Raw genomic sequence first — 20761 nt, forward strand, 5'->3', positions numbered from 1 at the left:
TTTATACTGAAGTAATCTGCAGACAGCTTGTAGATTATCTTAGAGCGAATACTCTGTTTCAAACAACCGCATTTCCAACTATTACCGTTGAACAGTTATGAGTACTTTATCTTCAAAAAAATAGCTTTTTATGATGCAAATATCGCTGACGCCAAATTTCATTTTCAAATGCCAACTTAATTAAAACTACCGAAACCAAGAATCAAATTCAAACCTCAATCATTCACTTTCAACTTTCAGTTTTTATTTTCATATAAAAGCGAATGTTTTCTTTTCCAGTCAATGCTTTTTCATTCTCCAACCAAAGCCATTATCTACTTATCTCTATAGTGGCCAGTTTTTGAGCATACATAAAAAGCTTGAGGTATCTTCAGGGTAGTTTTGCTCGAAAACTAAGTCAGTACCCTAGTGAAAATATATTCATATCGTCAATAAAATTGAAAAAGAATGTAAAATGATGGAGCAGCTTAGCTATATGAATGAATGCTGCATCAAACAACTGAGATTTGAGCGCACTATGGAATGATTTGAGATTAGTTCATTCTTCAAGTTCAAACAAACCTGTCACTAATTAGCAGCTCTAGCAAATATGACTGATTGAATCAAACAAAAATCAATTCTGTTTCAACTACATAGACGGCCATGATTTGAAGTAAAAGGAACAAAATGTTAAGACGACATTTCCTCAAAACGCACAAAACTGGATTGAAAAGATTTGAAATTGAAAAAAAATCTGAAAAAAATTTACTGCACACATTATATTAAAAAGTTGGTATTTCGTAAGTTGCCCCTTCGAAATATGCTTAAATTATTTCTCGATAAACAATATGAAAGAAAGAATTACGTTCTCACGATTTACTGCACTGTAGAAGACCGTTCTATTAATTTAAATTATGGGTAGGGCGGCATATATATAACAATATACTTTTTAAAGTTTCGAGATAGAGTTTCGCAGTCTTTTAGAAAATTGTGGTAAATTATAATTTAACCCTTTCAAGCCCAACTTTTTTCTGGTGCATATACTTTTTCAAAACTATTTTTCCTTGAAAACAGTGGCGTTAATAAATAAGAAAAGCAGTTTTTCATCAAGATAGGTGCTTCCCTCGCAGTGCTAGAAGCTGCTCAATTTTTGCCTTCCAATGCTCAATACAAATCTCCTAGAATATTTGCAATAGCCCAATTGCGTGGAAAACGTAGCCAAATACAGTCTACATTGATAAACTATATCAATTTTCAGTAATATAATCGTCAATGTAAACTGTCTCTGGCAGCACTGCTCCATCGGAATCCAATCATACTAATTGCAATAGCTTCAGTTCTAGAGCTGATTCTTGTAACTGTTAATACTCAAATGAAAGACAATAGTCACATTTATTAGCCTTACTTGTTTTTCAGAGCAAATCTTGCCTTCATCAAAAGTTATAGCTGTTTAAAAAGGTCACAAACAACATGGGCATGAATGGGTTAAGAATCTTGTTTCAATTATTTGTATTATGTGCACATCTAAATATTTTCGGAACACAGAAAAGACAACCTGTTTTAATTGAAAATAAAATTGCACTGAAAATCATAAACGTGAGTACGGCGAGATTCAGAATACACATTCAATTGTTTTATCTAGATGTGTGAGCATAGGTAGTTGGTAAAAAAATTGCCTTGTGCGCAGCTCAGCTGGGATCGATTCCCACTCCCACATATAGATTTAGAGATTTTTCTAAAAAGATTTTCCTAACTCGAAAAAGAGGCGAATGACCCTAAGCTTGAAACCTCTATAATCTAAACAAAACAATGTTGTATCTGAAATCTTCGCAATATTTTACAACTTCAAGCTTCTTTTACCTAAAATTTCTTATAGCTTCCCGAAAGTTCGACATTTTTGCCAAGCAAAAATATATCCTACCGAAATTCACGACAAAGTTTGATAATTGTGCTCATTATCAAGTATTCAACAAAAAATATTTTTCTCAAATTTTCGCCGAGTTCGCTGTAGGAATCTCCGGACTCAAACAACTAAGTTATCAAGGCCTCATTATTAAAAGATCAATGTACAAGTAACTTACTTATCAAAGCACTCGACAATACACATGGTCAATCAACAAATCTTAAATAATCTTCAGGATTAATTGAAAGGCCACAAAAATTGGTGACGGCCGCAATTTTTGAGCCGTTGACCAGTGAGAAAACAGCATAAAAACACGATTTCTTTTTCAGTTAAATATTAAAAATTAATTTTGCTCTCAATACATATATTTTAATTTTCAAAATTCTAATACCATCGTGTTCCTCAAACATTTTTACAAGAAAAACACTATAATATAATATAATATAATATAATATAATATAATATAATATAATATAATATAATATAATATAATATAATATAATATAATATAATATAATATAATATAATATAATATAATATAATATAATATAATATAATATAATATAATATAATATAATATAATATAATATAATATAATATAATATAATATAATATAATTTAAGCGCATCCTGAGACATACCGTTTTGAAGGGAAAAAGTCGCATTCAAACTCATAAACATTCATATTTATTGGTCAAAATTGAGAAAATCTTCAAACGGTCATAAAAATCGACCCTGATCTGCTAGAAGTAAACCAAAAACATAAACTTTCATCATTTCTCGTCTACGTCACGAAAAATTATGTTTGAACTCAGAATACTTAAATTGATTTTTTAGTGTTGTGCGCTTGCTATTTTATATGGGAAATTGCGATTTTACCCTCCAAAACGGTGTATCTCAGGTCCGCTTAAATTATAATTAAGATTATAAGTAAAAATGTCTGAGGAACACGATGGCATTATAATTTTCAAAATTGAAACATGATGTATTGATAGAAAAATTAACTTTTAATATTTAACTGAAAAAATCGCATAGTTGGCCGCAATGTTTTTTCGGTCGTTTAAACATCTTGTTTTAGTGCGCCTACTGATTCTGGCACTATTTGGGAGTTTCGTGAACTTTTTCTAAATTATTACTAATTTTTTAAAGAAAAATGAGCGTTTGGTAAATATTTTGGGCAAGATAAAGCAACTCTAAAAAATATATTTTCATGGGAAATTGAAGCCTGCTAATAACCAATGAAAATAAACACTCCTAAGTTTAAATCGGATGAAAATTGTGAAAGTTATTCAATTTTTTGTAAAATGGGAATTTTTGAGTTTCTCTGGGCCAACTTATTGAACCGTCTCGATTCCAACTTCGTCTAGCGATGGTTTCATAATATATGAAGAACTCTCTGTCAGAATTCTGTTAAACAAGGAAATTGAAGAATTTTGAAAGAATTTAATGTGGAGTAATGTTTGAACTGGTTTATCCGAATGATTCAAAGTTTCTCAGTACTATAATTTTAGGCTCAGTGGAGTAATGTCATTAAAATTCGGCAATAAAAAATATGCATAATATTTACATGTGTCATACAGAATCGTATATATACAAAATACGTTGTAAACTGCACGCCCCACAACGCCCCGATACACACATCGATAACTTATGATGGCGCAAAATGTTAAAGGCTGGAACTAGCTTCACGAATGATGACTTATTCACCTATTTCGTCAACTTTTGTTCTACTAACAATTTATTTTACGTTATTAAAACATCTAGAAGATTGTAATTTGAAAATATATTGGATTAACATTGACTTCTACGACGTACCGATGTTACTTTATTGGTCCATAAATTTCAATATATTACAATACATTGTGTAAAACATCTAAGTGCAATTGCAAAATATTCTACGTTCTTCAAACCATTCTGAAGTTCAGATTTTGAGATTTTAAATCTAAAATAAGTCTTGTTCGATGTCTTACATAATTTCTAAACACGAATTGCTAGATGTTCTAGGAAGGAAAATAAATTAAGTTTTTCAAATTAATAATTTTATGATACTTGACGTATGTACCACATATATTTACGGATTCGTATAGTTTGTATTAGCATTGTTCAAAACACAGTGGAGCAGCTTGCGGTTCAAAATACGAATTTTATGACGTTGGAAGGTTTAGTTTACAACAAATTTTGTAACATCAGAGTGTTACGTATTTTGTGTAATACATTTGTAAATATTATTCGATGATTTATAACTTCATTGAGCCTGAAATTATTGTTATAAGTTTTGAATCATTTGGATAAACGAGTTCGAATATTACCTCACATTAACAGACAAATTGACAGAGAGTCTCTCATATATTACGAAACAAGCCCTAGAATAAATTGGAGTCGAGATGGTTCAATAAGTTGATCCAGAGAAACTCGAAAATTCCCATTTTATAAAAAAATAACAACTTTCGCAATTTTCATCGGATTCAAACTAACAACTTATTTCCATTGGTTATTGGCAGGCTTTAAGTTTTCATAAAAATATAATTGTTTTGATTGCTTTATCTAGCCGAAAATCTTGACCAACCCTCATTTTTCTTAAAAAAAGAGAAAAAATTAAGAAAAAGTTCAATAAACTCATAAATAGCGTCAGAACCAGTGGTCACACGAAAATAACATGTTCAAACAACCGAAATTGCATTCAATTACCTTTAATTTAACATGATATAATTTCATTTCGATGCACTATAACCGAATATATTTGGATTTTACTGAACGTACTTTATATTTTAAAGTTGAAATTCATTTTTACTGTAACTTGAAAACTGTTCTACTGTAATTTTTTTGGACTTCATTTTCGGATTTAGCACGTAATTTTATATTAGAAATGGTGCTCAAATGTTGAAGTTCAGATTTTTATTTTTATTTTATAAACTAGTGTTATCTGCCAGTATCAGTCTAAGGGGCCATGCATAAATGACGTAGCATTTTAGGGGGTAGGGAGGGTATACCTAATTTGTGACGAAGTGTGACGTGGGGGAGGGTAGGGTCAGGAGTTGTGCGACGTAGCATTAAGTTTAAATTTTTTTAAGAGTAGAGAAAATAATTTAATGTTCCTCCATTCCCAACAGAAATAAATTTAAATTCACAAGCTCGCAAAAAACAACGAAACATTTTGTACGCGGAATTAACTTACTACATTAATTAGCTTATGTTACTAACTGGTAGACTTAGTTTGGTAGCTTAATTAAATTTTCTCTTCGGATTCAACCAAACAAAATTTAGTAATTTAGATGAACGAATGCTTCATAGAATCAGGATTTTCAACCGTAAACACTATATTTGTGATGAAATGGGCTTATTTTGTACGCAATTTGCTGTTATAATGAAAATGCTGATAAAAGCCATCAAACCTGCTGTAAGGAACATATGTAATTTTTTTCGTCCCCCGGCAGCGTTGCGCAAGGAGGGGGGGGGGGTGTAGGAAAATGCTACGTTATTTACGAGGGGGAGGTTTGAGTTTTGTGACCAAATGCCACGAGGGGGGAGGGAGGGGTCGAAAATCGTCGAAAAAAAGCTACGTCATTTGTGTACGGCCCCTAAGCGGATTTCTATTTTGAGAGTTCGATGGTTCTTTTGGAATAACAGTGACAGATCATTGGAGATTGTTGTCACTCACCATACATACACTCTAATGGTTATGTTTATTTTGATGGATAGCAAAAGTAGAATGATTAGTTTTACAAATCATACGAGGGCGTTCGATATAATCAGGCAATTTTGAGGCATCGTAGTGTAATTCATTGCGTTTCAGTAACGATTTTTTTTCGATGCTGTGAAACTAGGCACGCCAATGAGGCGATATATGTTGGTGCTAGAATAGAAGCACGGAATTCGAAAATTGAGTGATTTTACTAAATATGTATTATATAAATGTTTAGGAAATAGTTCAATGATACTTTTTTCCGTGAAATGTAATAAATATTATTGCTTCACTTAAAATTTGTTCAAGATACAATTCGGGATACTCCCCAATATGGCCAAAACAGGCTACAACGATGACCCAATTTTATCAGCCCCCGATTTTTTCTGCCCCTGGTTTTGTCAGGTTTTGACCCGATTTCGTCAATTTCGTATTAAAATCCGTTTGATGGGTTTTAGTAGAATCCTTTTCTTGAGCATATTTTTCTTATCTTAAAGAAACAAAATATAACCTTTTTTAAATTTTGCACTGGAAGACCCCCTTAAACTTCACACTAAATAATCAGAAAAGGTTATAAGGCTACGAATATCTCAACGGCATAGGTTTCTTAAAAAGAATGAAAAAAACATGTCCCGATTTTGTCACTGTCCTCATTTTGTGAGCCTTAAATACACCAAGGGGCTGATAAAACAGGTTTTCACTGTATACTGTTTATTAGAAGCCAAGCAAGAAGATTGATACCATGTATACCCATTCCATCGTTTGTGGGTCAAGTATTTGACTAATAGTGCAGCACCCTCCCTAGTAAGATCAAACTAGACTCATCACCCTTAGTGTCATCCCGCAATAACCAATGTTCCAACATCGATCCAACACGGTATTACTACGGCCGAGTAAATCATGATTCACAGAGATCTCACTCTCGCGGAACCAAACATAGCTTCTCCACTCAATACGGCGACTCGACGCTATTGTGTGTAGAAAGAAAATAATTCACTTCCGTGGAGGCACTCGTGAGCATGGTCTAGGTCTGCTTACACATCCACAAGCACGAATAAATTTATTTATAAAGTCAATCTACCCATTTGCTTAGTATGTGAGGGCCCTGAATTCGAAAGTAGAAAAAAATATAATAATAATTTTCGCGTGCCAACTAGCGAACGCAAATTTGAATGCTTTTGTTAGCTACAGTTGCTGAAAAACCGTATAATTTTCTTTCTCTTGAAGGTGTGTACAGATTGACGGTAACTGTTTGTAATAGCGATCTGAGACTCTGGCTTGTGTGACAAACGTTCATTATTGCGTGTGCTATGCATATTTTAAGCTATCGAAAGTACAGCGCATAAACAGCACCCGTCTCCATCTGTCACTCAACGACTCGGAACTCGGGATGGTTCAAACGATAAACTCTTTTGAAGTGCTGCGTTCAATTGCGACCGGATGAATGATAGAGTGAAAATAAAATTAAAATGACACTACAGTCAGTCAATAGACAGCGGCAAACAATCAACCAACTGGCCGACCCAGAGATTCATTTTCCGCTTGAGTAACACTCTGGAATCGAATAAAAGGAGCGGAAGTAGCCAATAAAATTCTCATCACTCCGAGCTTCGTCAGCGCCGGTTATATCGTGCATTAAAAGAAGGTACTCTCTGTGTCACCTCTTTGTGGATGGGCATGCCGGACCATTAAAAGATCAGCTGATCTCGTTTGGTGATGATACCTATGTTATAAGGTTCAAGTCGTTGTCGTAATAATAGATTAGATTTGCAGCACAATTTGTAACTTCGTCAATTTTTTTGCATTCTTGTGAAATTTTTTTTTTAGCTGAATATAGTATTTTTCATGTTATGTTTTTTTTTTAATTTGGAATGACATAAAATCGAACATTTTCACTTACTGATAACTCCGAAACTATTCGATGCATGCGTTTATGAATGATCAAAACAGAAAAAATTACAGGTTTTCATTTAATTGTTTATGAAACAAATTGATTTTTTTGAAAGCTTAGCCAATTTCTTTCTTATTTCTTTTTAATGTTTAGAATACAATTGTGTAGAAATTATGGGGTGGATCTTAAAATTTTTTGCGAAATTTTGCAAATATAACAATAAAGCGAGGCAACTGTATACAAAACACTATGCGATAGACCTGTCAAAACTGAATTATCTCATAAAATACTTCGAGACCCATTCTGATTTTTTTACAATCATCTAAATAAAATCACAACAAATAATGAATAACTTTTTGGTTCAAGTTTGAAAAAAAATAATTAAAATTGTAGCGATTACAGAATGCACAAACCAAAATTCTAAAGAAATTAAAATTTAGGTTGTAAACTTGATGTGGAATAACCTGTAGATGGTTCGATTGAGAAGCACGTGTCACATGAAAATCTTGATCGATTAAGATTATGTTCGCCTAACATCATAACATTCGGTCATAGTGTATGAAACTAGTGCCGTACCTCCTGCACCAGACCAGGTCAACCCACAAAACTAACAACATTCAACGGATATCTTGTTTTTCTCGTCGATTGCACTGTGAAACTTAATGTAACGCTATTGCATCGTGATATCACCATTGCTCTTGGTGATTTATCGATGGCGATCTGTTGCCAGTTGGTAGCAATAGTTGAGAGTTTTAAAATAAACAGAAACTGCTGCAGTGAGGAACAGTTACAGCTGAAGTGGATACATACAGAAACCTACTTAGCAGTGTTTTGAATTCCCCCAAGACATCGAAGAAAAATATTAGGTAATAAAATACACCCAAATATTTGTTTATCAACCAATTATTTTCGATCTGTTAATCCCAACCAGATTGACTAGGAGGAAATTGAGCGGGACAAGAAAACGTAGATCCAGTAGGCCGTAAAAACATCGATGTTGTCAATCGACAGTCGAAAACCGATGAAATTAAACAAAAATTATTTCCCTTAGCCAATCAAATAAAACACAACTAATTGAGACTTCGCGTTGAAGCAGAGGCGCTGAAAATGCAAATAAACAGTAGATAACAGAGTACCGCGTAGCACCTGGTCGATGATAGGTATTCAAACGAAGATTATGTCATACGGCAAACAATTCTGCGTTGGTTCAGACAAAACGGTTGACACGGAGCTATAGCTGTGCACTTATTTGAACAGAAGAACAATCACTTCCAGTTAGCAGGCGACCTTTATGGAGGCGTTTCTAGAAAATAGAAAAATATTTCCGCGATATTTCGCCAAGGTGAGTAGTGTTAGCGAAATGGACAATTTGTTTACTTGTTCATTTGGTAATCATTAGCATTCTGACAACTTATCGATTTACAAATTCCAGAAGTGTTCTTCAAGCACATAGCTGTCCATATCCATAGCCGCAACGATGACATCATATATTCGCAGATGCTAATGATGAATGCAAGACATTAAACATGTCCATCGTTTCTTCAATTAATACAGCTTCTTTCCAATGCTCTGAAAAATGCTAACATATAGGGTAGACTGGGAAATAATGCACCCTACAGTAATAGTCAAATCATGTAAAAAAACAACGGTTAAAAAAACTTTTTTCAATCTTCTTATCACATTTAATACTTGCAAAAAATACAACTAGGATGTTGACTTGTAATGAAAGATATTTATCGCAAGGACGGTTCGTTTTACTTCACAGTACCCTACTAGGTTCTGTCTTTACCGCATCATACCACGCAGAATATTCAGTATATGTACACATCGTCAGAAAAAATATTATTCGCATGGAGGTCGAGTGCTGTTGTGCCCTCCCACAGTGAGAGAGATAAAAAAGCAACGAATCGTCTTACCATACCCAGATCTATGTCTTTCTTGATCCGAACATTTCGCACTGATCCATCTGGAAATCATCTATAGCCTCTCGTGGCACCATATTGAAAATCGTTTGGTGTAACAGGCATTAGTTATTGAAATGTTTATGAATTTGTCTACGCCACGTTGCAAATATACGAACATATTTCGTATTGATCTTGTCTGTAAATAATCGAGACTTGAGCATGAAAACCGGGGTTGTACAGTAGGGTAATGACCCTTTCTTAGCTTTTTTTCCATGTTAGGGTGATAATTTTGTCACTTTCGAGTTTTCGTTATGCGTAGGAGTATTTCATAATTTTCAGACTATTTTTATTATTAGGCTGGTTCTCAGGTCGAGGCTAAGGTGTTGATACCAATCCCGATCAGAAACACATAACAAGAATATTTCAAAACTATATCTCCCGTTGTTACTTGTTATAATTTTCTGTTATTTTAACTACTAACGAGACCAAATTTATAACACGATATGTTACGAAAATTGCATTCTGTTATAATCTTGTTATTTCATTCTGACCGCATGTAATTGATTGTAAGTGGAGTAAATAATGAACTAGGGTGGTACCCTTTTTATAGGGTCAAAATAGGACCTATTTATGCATCACATAGCCAACGATTAAGGACACTATGGATATAACGTTACTCCAGATGAAGTCGATACTTCTAAGTCCAGAATACGATCATAATTAAGTGGCAGAGAGGCTGGCATTACAAGCCGGAACCTGAGCTTGAAAATGTTGGGTAAAAAACATGTTTGAGTTTATTTCTGATTTAATGTTCCAACCGTTGCTCTATGGTCAAAAACGTCAAAAACGTGAGCTTAATTCACTAGAGACCAAACCATCGAATATATTCACATGCTGTTTTTGGAGGAATTGTTCGTATGAATATTCCCCATAATCCGATAAAAATTAAAATTAGGCATGGCTTACTATGATCGAACTAAAAGAATAACTTTATATACTGACTAGCTAAAAAGTTGGTGTCTTCGACAAAGTTTTAGAAATGCTCGCAATGAAAAATTTTGTTGAAGAATATGAACTTGTAGGACTAAAGGTTATCGATTCATAAAGCGTTTTCTATGGCAACCCCCTTAAATTTAGTGTTTTATTACAACTTTTTTCAATGTGACTTTTCGTGCAAAAGATGTTTTAGAAAAATATGGAGACATTGAAACCACATAATATTGTTGAAGATTGTATGTAAAAATACTCATTCGTTACAAAGTTATGACAAAGTCCAGACTATGCATAATAAAGGTAAGAAGATTTGATTCGTGGCACTCTAGAGCCCTATGAATAGGGCAAGCTCACTTTTTCGTGTCTTTTGACTTTTTCCGTACAAAAATCAGCAAAAAAAATTTCTCCGAGATCGAAAATGCAAAAAATTATGTTTCCTCATACAAATACGCGCGCCGGGTCATAACCAATCTACACCAAATTTTGCATAATTATTTCGGATCACAAAGGGAACAAAAAATACTTAATGCTGAAAAACGATCATTTTGCCCTACTCTAGGGTGTATATCAGTATGTGTGTATGCATCATTGAAATTTACACAAATTTCTCAGAGATGGTTTGACGGATTTGCACTCCCTGCTATTGAATTTTTAGTTGATCAGACCTCCGGTTCCGGAGTTATGGATTGCTGTGCGGTCACACCGCAAATTCGCATATACGAACTGGCACCACCATCATGTCCAAATGATGCAATATTTATTAAAATGGATGCAACATTTTTGGAATTCACGGGTCGAGATCGAGCTTTGGCCAAGTTTCTAAATTAGTGTCACATCTTTTTCTCAGTGAATACTTGACCGACTTTTACAAAATTGATTTCAAATGTATGATACAATACTTCCACTGGCTGCTATTGGATTGTATTCAGATTTGATTTTTGGTTCCGGAGTTACAGGTTGGTTAGTGCGGTCACATTGGAATTTCTGATAAAAACCGGTACATTTGTAATATTTCCAAGATTGGAAATCTATTGAAATGGACATTAAATTACTTGCATTTTTAGGTCTAGATCACTGATGGCTAATTAAAGATTCTATGAATATATTGACCACTATCGATAATTCCGAAAGTCCCGGTTTTCGAGCATATTCCAGAACTAAAGTCACATCGGTTCTTCGGAGATGACTGAACCAATTTATACTAACCTAGTCTCAAATGGAAGGTACAATATGCGGTGGGGTTTTTGCAGACTATACTGACCCCCTCACCATCGGACCACCCTCACATCCGCATTCCCTTCATCCACCTTGCATACCAAAATAAGTTAGGAGGTTTCCGACGCATCCTTTCGCCTGACATTAATAATCCCCCACCGCCATGGATTACAAAATAAAATGAAGACAACATTGAGCTCAATTTGCCAAATGAAGTCTCAAAAAGTAGATTTTGTGTAAAAAACCTGTTTTAATCCACCTAGCGGTGCAAGTGCACCTTTCTCATTTCTCTAAACTATGGCACGGAGGCTTTTTATGCTCAACATAATTGTGGAAATGTCCATTACATTTTTAGTACACTTTGCACTTATACACAATGGCAGTCACGAACTTGATGAGCTACGTGTCGACGGTGAAACACATGAAACAAAAAATATCGTACTTCATTAGCCTAGTCAGCATTAGATCAATGTTATCTGCTTGCTAACTCATTTTGTCATGCGGGGGTGGGTATGTGAGGAGGGCGAAAGTTCCATGAACGAACGACTCCCCAGCTTAAATTGGTATGCTTTGTGATAGTGGTGGTTTAAAGATGGGGTTGAAGGGGAGGGGTATGAGGGATGGATGTGGTGGTGGTCTGAGGGGTGATTTAAGGAGATTTTTAAGGGAGGGGAGTGAACAGTAGAGGGGGGTGTAACCCCTCTCCTTAAACCATCAACTACGCCCCTATTAAAATCCAGAAACCTTATGCGAGTCAAAAAAAAATTTGGGCCGGGATTAGGTTGACGTTTTTCAGAGTGATTGCATAACCTTTCTATATGAGAAAAGCAAAAATGTGCCAAAATCCAAAAAAGTGAATCGTCGTCAAATTTTTTTCGAGTTTGCATAAAATCTCGATGTTTAATGCACCTTGAAGACATTTAGCATCAAAAATGAAAATTCTATTTTTAATTTTTCCTATAGTTTATATGAGAAATTTTTGTGTGGCCGCAATCTTAAACCCGTAATTCCGGAACCAGAATTCCGATCGATCCAAAATAGCAGCCGATAGGAAGGTTGCACCTTTTGAGACTAAGTTTGGGCAAATGGGTCCTCCCATCTCTGAGAAAACTGAGTGACATTATTTGACACATACGCACATACATACACACACACACACATACACACATACAGACTTTTTCCGATGTCGACGAACTGAGTCGAATGGGATATGACTCTGCCCTCCGGGCCGGGATTAGGTTGACGTTTTTCAGAGTGATTTCATAACCTTTCTATATGAGAAAGGCAAAAAGAGATAATATCTCGACGTTACATCAAAAATATACATTCGTTATCTGATTTTTTTTACTCCCCCTTTTTTTATTCAGTTCGTTTATTTGATAGGCACAAATGCGTTTGCTCGGCGGTGCCAAATTCTTTTGTTTTTACATAATAATTCTACAGCCATCTTAAGACTAGAAATACAATTCGATATACAAGATTTTTTCATGAGAATTTTTTAAACAAGTAATTCAGTTTGATATACAAGAGGGGGAGTAATAGTGTTTTGCGAAATATTTTACAGTTATCTTAAAACTAAAAATATAGTTTGGTATACAAAAGAGGAAAAAGTTTTGACATTAAAAATGTCTTACTCCACTATCTGGGGCTAGGTGTCATTTTAAAATCTAAACTATCTCCCATGTAACGAAACTATGTAAGGTTTGCACGCATATAACTCCGATATTACTAGATGGATTTTAATCATTCATACACCAACCGATTCAGAAACACCTAACTTAAATATTGGTAATAATTTAATATCTCCCCAATAAAAGTAGACTTTTGGAAATTGGTAAAATTAAAAAGTTCACGAAAAACGGGAAAATTACCATTCGTGAGGCAGATTTCTCAGACACAGCCGTCAAGAGAGGGCAGCTTAGTTGCTCAATGAAACACGAAAAGTCATAAATAGAAGCAACGCATGTCCGTTTAAATCAGTTGTTGCTCTTATCCCATATGAGCAACATCGTCTCCGGGCGATGCAATAAGCGCTATTGATTTTCGGTAACGTTGGCATTTGCACACACTCGCACCTAAGTGACTAAACCATATACGGTTAGTTTATAAATAGAGGTGACGCGTACCCGTTTAAATCAGTTTTCGTTCTTATGTCGAACGGGTAAGATCATGGCTGCAGCGTCTGGGCACTACAATAAGCGGTAGACGCTATGCATTTTCGGCAGCGGTGGCCGTGTGCGGATTTTTCGGGTACCAGCACGGTGTCACAGAATGATTTGCAAAGTGGGTGGGCGGGGTGGTTTGGATTTAATTCAATACGGTGTGTGCTGCTTAAGAGTGTTGCGTTTGAAAAATATATATTTATTTTTATGCATGCGTGTGCGTTGTAACTTGTTAATCCATGTTTACGGCGCTTTGTAGCTGCGTAGGGTAAAGAGCCTATTGGTTTTCATGTTTCATATTTCGGTTATATGTTTTTTATCAGTAAGGCATCTGACAACGTGCTTCTGTAGTTATTGTACTGTTCAGCAGCGTAGTATTTTATATAGGAGAGTACACTCAGGTTTTTTTACGCGGATTTTTAAATTTACGCGGTTTTCATTAACGCGGTTTTCATTTACACGGCCTGTATCCCCTGCGTGAAAAATCTGAGTGTAATTGCATCGGAAATAATCACATTCCCAGCAGAACTTTTTGTTTTCTAATTTCAAACACTTTTGTTTCATACTGCACACAACGGAAAATTTTAAAACAGAACTTACCGTCCCAGCAGCAGTTTAAGCGGGTGTTCTTTTCCGATTCAAATTCAAGCCATGTCTTAAGCGTTACTGGATTTAAAATTGTTTTTCCAGTTTATCCAGTCAGAATATCTGTCCTACCCTATGTATTTAAAACACAGTTCTAATTGCGTTTTAAAGTATACAACAAATAGAACGGTTGGGTATACCAATTTAAATTTTAAAATAAATCTGTTTTAAATTATGAAACAAACCGCTGTACTGAAGATATAATTATGTCAGTTCTATTACCCAATAAAACACCTATATAACATAAAACGCTGCAGAATTGGTTTAATAATACAATGTTTACACTACAGAGTAATAAAACACGTTTTAATAATTAGCAACAAGAAAAATGTCACCAAGATAGCATAAAAACCCGTTTTAACTGGTAGTGCGAACGTTGCATAACAATGTAATTTATCAAATAATTTCATTTTTACCACCACTAATCGATCAAGAAATACTTAAACTTAAGATTGTTTACTTAAGTTCATTAGTACATTATTGAAAATTTAAATGGAAAATGAAATTTCATATTTCATGGAGAATCTGTATATTTCCGTTGGCGGGCGTGGGCTTCCTCATCACAGCTCTCAATAGGGAACTTTTCTTTTGAATATATTTTCTGGACAGACCAGCCTATTTTTACTAGATGGATCAGCCAAATAATGCCAATCACCTAGTGAGATACTTGATTAATTAATAGATTACCGTTAACAGACCTTCAATAAATTATATTTTGATGGGGAGGGTATATAGCAAATTGTAACATATGAAAACAGGCGAGTGAACAAGAACGTGAGTCGATATGTGTGATAGATAAAATTCATTTGCACACTCTTGAAAAAAGCTACATTTTTAATGTCACCGTGGTCGTGTCCTGTACACAACCCTTTAATTTTTTTTGAGATATTTCACCGCTATCTTAAAACTAGGGATACAGTTTTATTTACAAGATGGGGGACAAAAGTTTTAATAAAGAGTAAAAATTACAGCTATATTAGAACTAAAATACATAATGCAAATTTGTTTTTTAACGGGGACTTATGCTTGGTCAAGGTATTTAGAGTCAGTCTACTTTCTAATTCTGCCCAAGTCAGACGTACAATCGAACCAAGTGAACAAAAACTAGCAACATCTCGATCTAGTGTGCATTGTCTCGAGAACAAATGAAACTTTTAATTTATTCTTGCAATCATGAGTAAAGTTGACGAAAAATCTCTGCTCCGCCCAAACGCAGCGGTCGTTGACTTTAAATTCTGTTCAATAAAATTAAGCTTTCGTGAAGTGGAATACCTGCTGAAGGCGAAGATGCAGCTTAAGCTCAAGGAGGTTATGTATCTAAAGTATCATCATCTTCGTAATGTCGTACTCATATCATTCAACACGTTAGCACAAGCCGAACGTTTCGTTTCGCAGAACAACTTAAAGCACGTGGCTCAAAATGATAAAGTTGGAATTAAGATTCCCGTGTATATAGAAAAAGACTATGTAGATGTAAAGTTACATGACCTATCACCACGTACCCCTCCTGATCTAATCACAAAATACATGTCGCAATACGGCGAAGTAGAATCAGTTACACGTGATACGTGGAGAAATGTCTTCCCGGGTACACCTAACGGTGTTCTTGTGGTGAGGATGCGGATCGAAAAACCTATCCCCTCCCACTTGACTATAAAACTCAAAACCCACGAAGCTACTATTAAGCAAACTACGTTATGCACTCATGAGGGGCAAACTCCCACGTGCAAGTATTGTAATCAACCAGCACACCACGGACAACCTTGCGCGGAAGATACAGAGGAGAATGCATCTCTACCGATTGCCAACGAATCCACGGTAAACCAACCCAAAAAAGAGTTTTCAATACCAATACCTGAACCACAAACGGTTGCCAAATTTGTGGCAGCTGTTCAGTCCATATTGACAACTGCCAAAGCAGCATCCAGCACCCCAGAAACCACTGTAAGCTACATCGGTGATGAATATAATAGCAATGACGACGGATTTACATTGGTCACCCGTAAGTGCAAGAAGCAGGAAAGAACATCTGGTCGCGAGCATCAAGGCACTTTTAACGATGATGACCTTGATGTGGAGGACAGGAGAGAATTAAATGGTCCCCATGACGCAGTAGGCGAGCCGCGAAAGAAGGTCTCCGCTCGCAATAAAAAGTTGCGCGCACGAGATCCAACGGACAATCAATAATATTTGTTTTATTTTTATTTTTTACATATTGTAAACACATAAATAAAAGTTCCACGGCTCCGTTAAGCTACCGTTATGAGCCGTGTCAAATAAACGAAATAAAAAAATTAAAGGGTTGTGTACAGGACACGACCACGGTGACATTAAAAATGTAGCTTTTTTCAAGAGTGTGCAAATGAATTTTATCTATCACACATATCGACTCACGTTCTTGTTCACTCGCCTGTTTTCATATGTTACAATTTGCTATATACCCTCCCCATCAAAATATAATTTATTGAAGGTCTGTTAACGGTAATCTATTAATTAATCAAGTATCTCACTAGGTGATTGGCATTATTTGGCTGATCCATCTAGTAAAAATAGGCTGGTCTGTCCAGAAAATATATTCAAAAGAAAAGTTCCCTATTGAGAGCTGTGATGAGGAAGCCCACGCCCGCCAACGGAAATATACAGATTCTCCATGAAATATGAAATTTCATTTTCCATTTAAATTTTCAATAATGTACTAATGAACTTAAGTAAACAATCTTAAGTTTAAGTATTTCTTGATCGATTAGTGGTGGTAAAAATGAAATTATTTGATAAATTACATTGTTATGCAACGTTCGCACTACCAGTTAAAACGGGTTTTTATGCTATCTTGGTGACATTTTTCTTGTTGCTAATTATTAAAACGTGTTTTATTACTCTGTAGTGTAAACATTGTATTATTAAACCAATTCTGCAGCGTTTTATGTTATATAGGTGTTTTATTGGGTAATAGAACTGACATAATTATATCTTCAGTACAGCGGTTTGTTTCATAATTTAAAACAGATTTATTTTAAAATTTAAATTGGTATACCCAACCGTTCTATTTGTTGTATACTTTAAAACGCAATTAGAACTGTGTTTTAAATACATAGGGTAGGACAGATATTCTGACTGGATAAACTGGAAAAACAATTTTAAATCCAGTAACGCTTAAGACATGGCTTGAATTTGAATCGGAAAAGAACACCCGCTTAAACTGCTGCTGGGACGGTAAGTTCTGTTTTAAAATTTTCCGTTGTGTGCAGTATGAAACAAAAGTGTTTGAAATTAGAAAACAAAAAGTTCTGCTGGGAATGTGATTATTTCCGATGCAATTACACTCAGATTTTTCACGCAGGGGATACAGGCCGTGTAAATGAAAACCGCGTTAATGAAAACCGCGTAAATTTAAAAATCCGCGTAAAAAAACCTGAGTGTACTCTCCTATATAAAATACTACGCTGCTGAACAGTACAATAACTACAGAAGCACGTTGTCAGATGCCTTACTGATAAAAAACATATAACCGAAATATGAAACATGAAAACCAATAGGCTCTTTACCCTACGCAGCTACAAAGCGCCGTAAACATGGATTAACAAGTTACAACGCACACGCATGCATAAAAATAAATATATATTTTTCAAACGCAACACTCTTAAGCAGCACACACCGTATTGAATTAAATCCAAACCACCCCGCCCACCCACTTTGCAAATCATTCTGTGACACCGTGCTGGTACCCGAAAAATCCGCACACGGCCACCGCTGCCGAAAATGCATAGCGTCTACCGCTTATTGTAGTGCCCAGACGCTGCAGCCATGATCTTACCCGTTCGACATAAGAACGAAAACTGATTTAAACGGGTACGCGTCACCTCTATTTATAAACTAACCGTATATGGTTTAGTCACTTAGGTGCGAGTGTGTGCAAATGCCAACGTTACCGAAAATCAATAGCGCTTATTGCATCGCCCGGAGACGATGTTGCTCATATGGGATAAGAGCAACAACTGATTTAAACGGACATGCGTTGCTTCTATTTATGACTTTTCGTGTTTCATTGAGCAACTAAGCTGCCCTCTCTTGACGGCTGTGTCTGAGAAATCTGCCTCACGAATGGTAATTTTCCCGTTTTTCGTGAACTTTTTAATTTTACCAATTTCCAAAAGTCTACTTTTATTGGGGAGATATTAAATTATTACCAATATTTAAGTTAGGTGTTTCTGAATCGGTTGGTGTATGAATGATTAAAATCCATCTAGTAATATCGGAGTTATATGCGTGCAAACCTTACATAGTTTCGTTACATGGGAGATAGTTTAGATTTTAAAATGACACCTAGCCCCAGATAGTGGAGTAAGACATTTTTAATGTCAAAAAAGGTATTTAGAGGGGGATTTATTTCAAATATCGGTATAGTAGCAGTTTTATCAAGGATAGGGGAGAGAAGGTGTGTAAGATGACAGGGAAAGAAGAGGAAAACTTGCTACTTTCGGGCAAACGGAAGATCAGCGACACAAATTAGCGCCTCAGTCTAGTAGGTCTTCGAGTATCGGGTTGGCGGATGGCATTCTTCGGACCCGCGGGGAATCCTTCAAGAGTCATCGGACCTCGAGTCGCTCTCGCTTTGCTCCCACCTTTGAACATTTTTCAGTTGCTGTTCTTGGGAATAAGAACCATCGTAGGTAGCCAATGCTCATTAGAGATCTAGAAATGCAAATTCATGTTATCGTGCACCCATTTAAAAAAGTTTTGCACCATTTTAATATCAAGGTTTAAAACCGTTTTAATATTCAATTCGTAACTCCAGAACCAAAAATCCGATTCAAACAAAATTTAAATGAAATTAATTTTAACCTAATATTGTTCAAATTGGCCCAACCATCTTTGAGAACAATGAGTAACATTATTTGCACATACACACATACACACACTACATACTGCTGTCCACTAGGAGGTTACTAACAGTCTATTATCTTTCTCCGGACAAAACAAGTGTAGATGCCGTGTGGCATACAACGGGTAGAAATATCTCAGCCAAGATTTGATCAACTGCGTTCTGCTCCCATGTCGTAAGCGGCGACTGAGTCGATAAGAGTCCTCACCGCACGGTTTTTCTCAGCGCCGATGATTTAATGGTTGACGGGACTAAAATATGCCAGTCGTTTCATGAGGATTGCACTTGCTGTGTCAGGCGAATCTCTTACACAGTGAACTATTATTTCTTCGCAAATCGTGGTATTCAAATTATTGTCATGTCCCTAATACCCATTTCGGGGTTGGTTCGCTATAGGCTATTATAACCAACGTGTTTGATATCTTCTAGGTGCTGTACAATAAGTGCTGGTGATGAAATGTTCAGTGATCAACCAATGTTAGAGTAGCACATCTTCAGCATAAACGTATAGCAATTATAAATCTATGACAAAGCTTCCACAGCTTTGGTTCAAGAGCAGCATTTTAATAAAGATAACTTCTGTTGGAAAGCAACTTAACCGGTCTTCGTAGCTTTCAACAAAAATGCATAACAAATCCACGTGAAATTCATCGTGCATTCATACTTGTGAATAGTACTATTGAAGCTGTCCTATACTCAAACCTACACACGGTGTATTTATTAGAACAATTTTATGCAAAAAAATTCAGCATCTCTGAAACTTCGGAATATGAAAGAATGGGCTTTCCCCTTTTATTTGAAACTAAGATCAAAATAATCCGTCGGGGGGTCCAGAGCAACTTTTTTTTAAGTTTTTTTCGTAACAATATAGGTTTTACTACTGGAGCTAGCTCAAATTTCTGTCCCTAGATGGTGCTTTATACATTCGAACAACACTAAAAGTGAGAATTTGATAGAAAATTTAATTGTCTATAAGTTTGTTGACCACTAAAAATTGATCTGAAATTAACCGGAAAAGTTGCTAAAGATTTTAACAAAGTTATATCTAAGATAGTTTCGCACGAGGCCTATTGGTTTGGAAATATGTTTTCTCGCACTTGTTACATTACCAAAAAAGAATTGGGTTTAGTCGCATGAAAATATTAGACGAGATTCATTACGTTCACAATTCTAATTGACCTTCTGAAAATTAGGACATTAGGTTTCTGACAGAGTCAGAAACTATTTGTGCTTTTGGTTTGTAATCTTTCCCGATAGTTTCGAAGGAACTACCATTCATCGGAAGGTATTGCTTGGTTACAAGGGTTTGCTTACGTTTATGTTTTAGAAAGGACCATACGTCGTATAATTTAGGTTATGATCGCTTAAGTCAGCTATTATAATTCCGTTCAAGACGAAATGTTGGGACACACCGTTTCTAATTTAACGCAAACCACAGCAGTAACTGTCCAAATTAGTGGTTAGCGTGAAACGATTTATTCAAATTTTCTCCGCAAAGCATATTGT

The 20761-nt window shown here is 35.5% G+C and overlaps 1 protein-coding gene and 1 long non-coding RNA gene across 11 annotated transcripts in view; one reads left to right on the forward strand and one right to left on the reverse strand.

The window, feature by feature from the left end:
* Window positions 1-20761, reverse strand: part of LOC131692579 (rab11 family-interacting protein 4B) — a 270722-nt gene that overhangs the window by 88856 nt on the left and 161105 nt on the right. The window lies entirely within an intron of this gene.
* Window positions 8190-9518, forward strand: LOC131692581 (uncharacterized). Its single transcript, XR_009306021.1, has 3 exons — window positions 8190-8320; window positions 8386-8796; window positions 8887-9518. It is a non-coding gene; the product is annotated as an uncharacterized LOC131692581 (long non-coding RNA).

Source organism: Topomyia yanbarensis, chromosome 3, assembly GCF_030247195.1.
Source record: "Topomyia yanbarensis strain Yona2022 chromosome 3, ASM3024719v1, whole genome shotgun sequence".
In the NCBI taxonomy this organism is placed as follows: domain Eukaryota; kingdom Metazoa; phylum Arthropoda; class Insecta; order Diptera; family Culicidae; genus Topomyia; species Topomyia yanbarensis.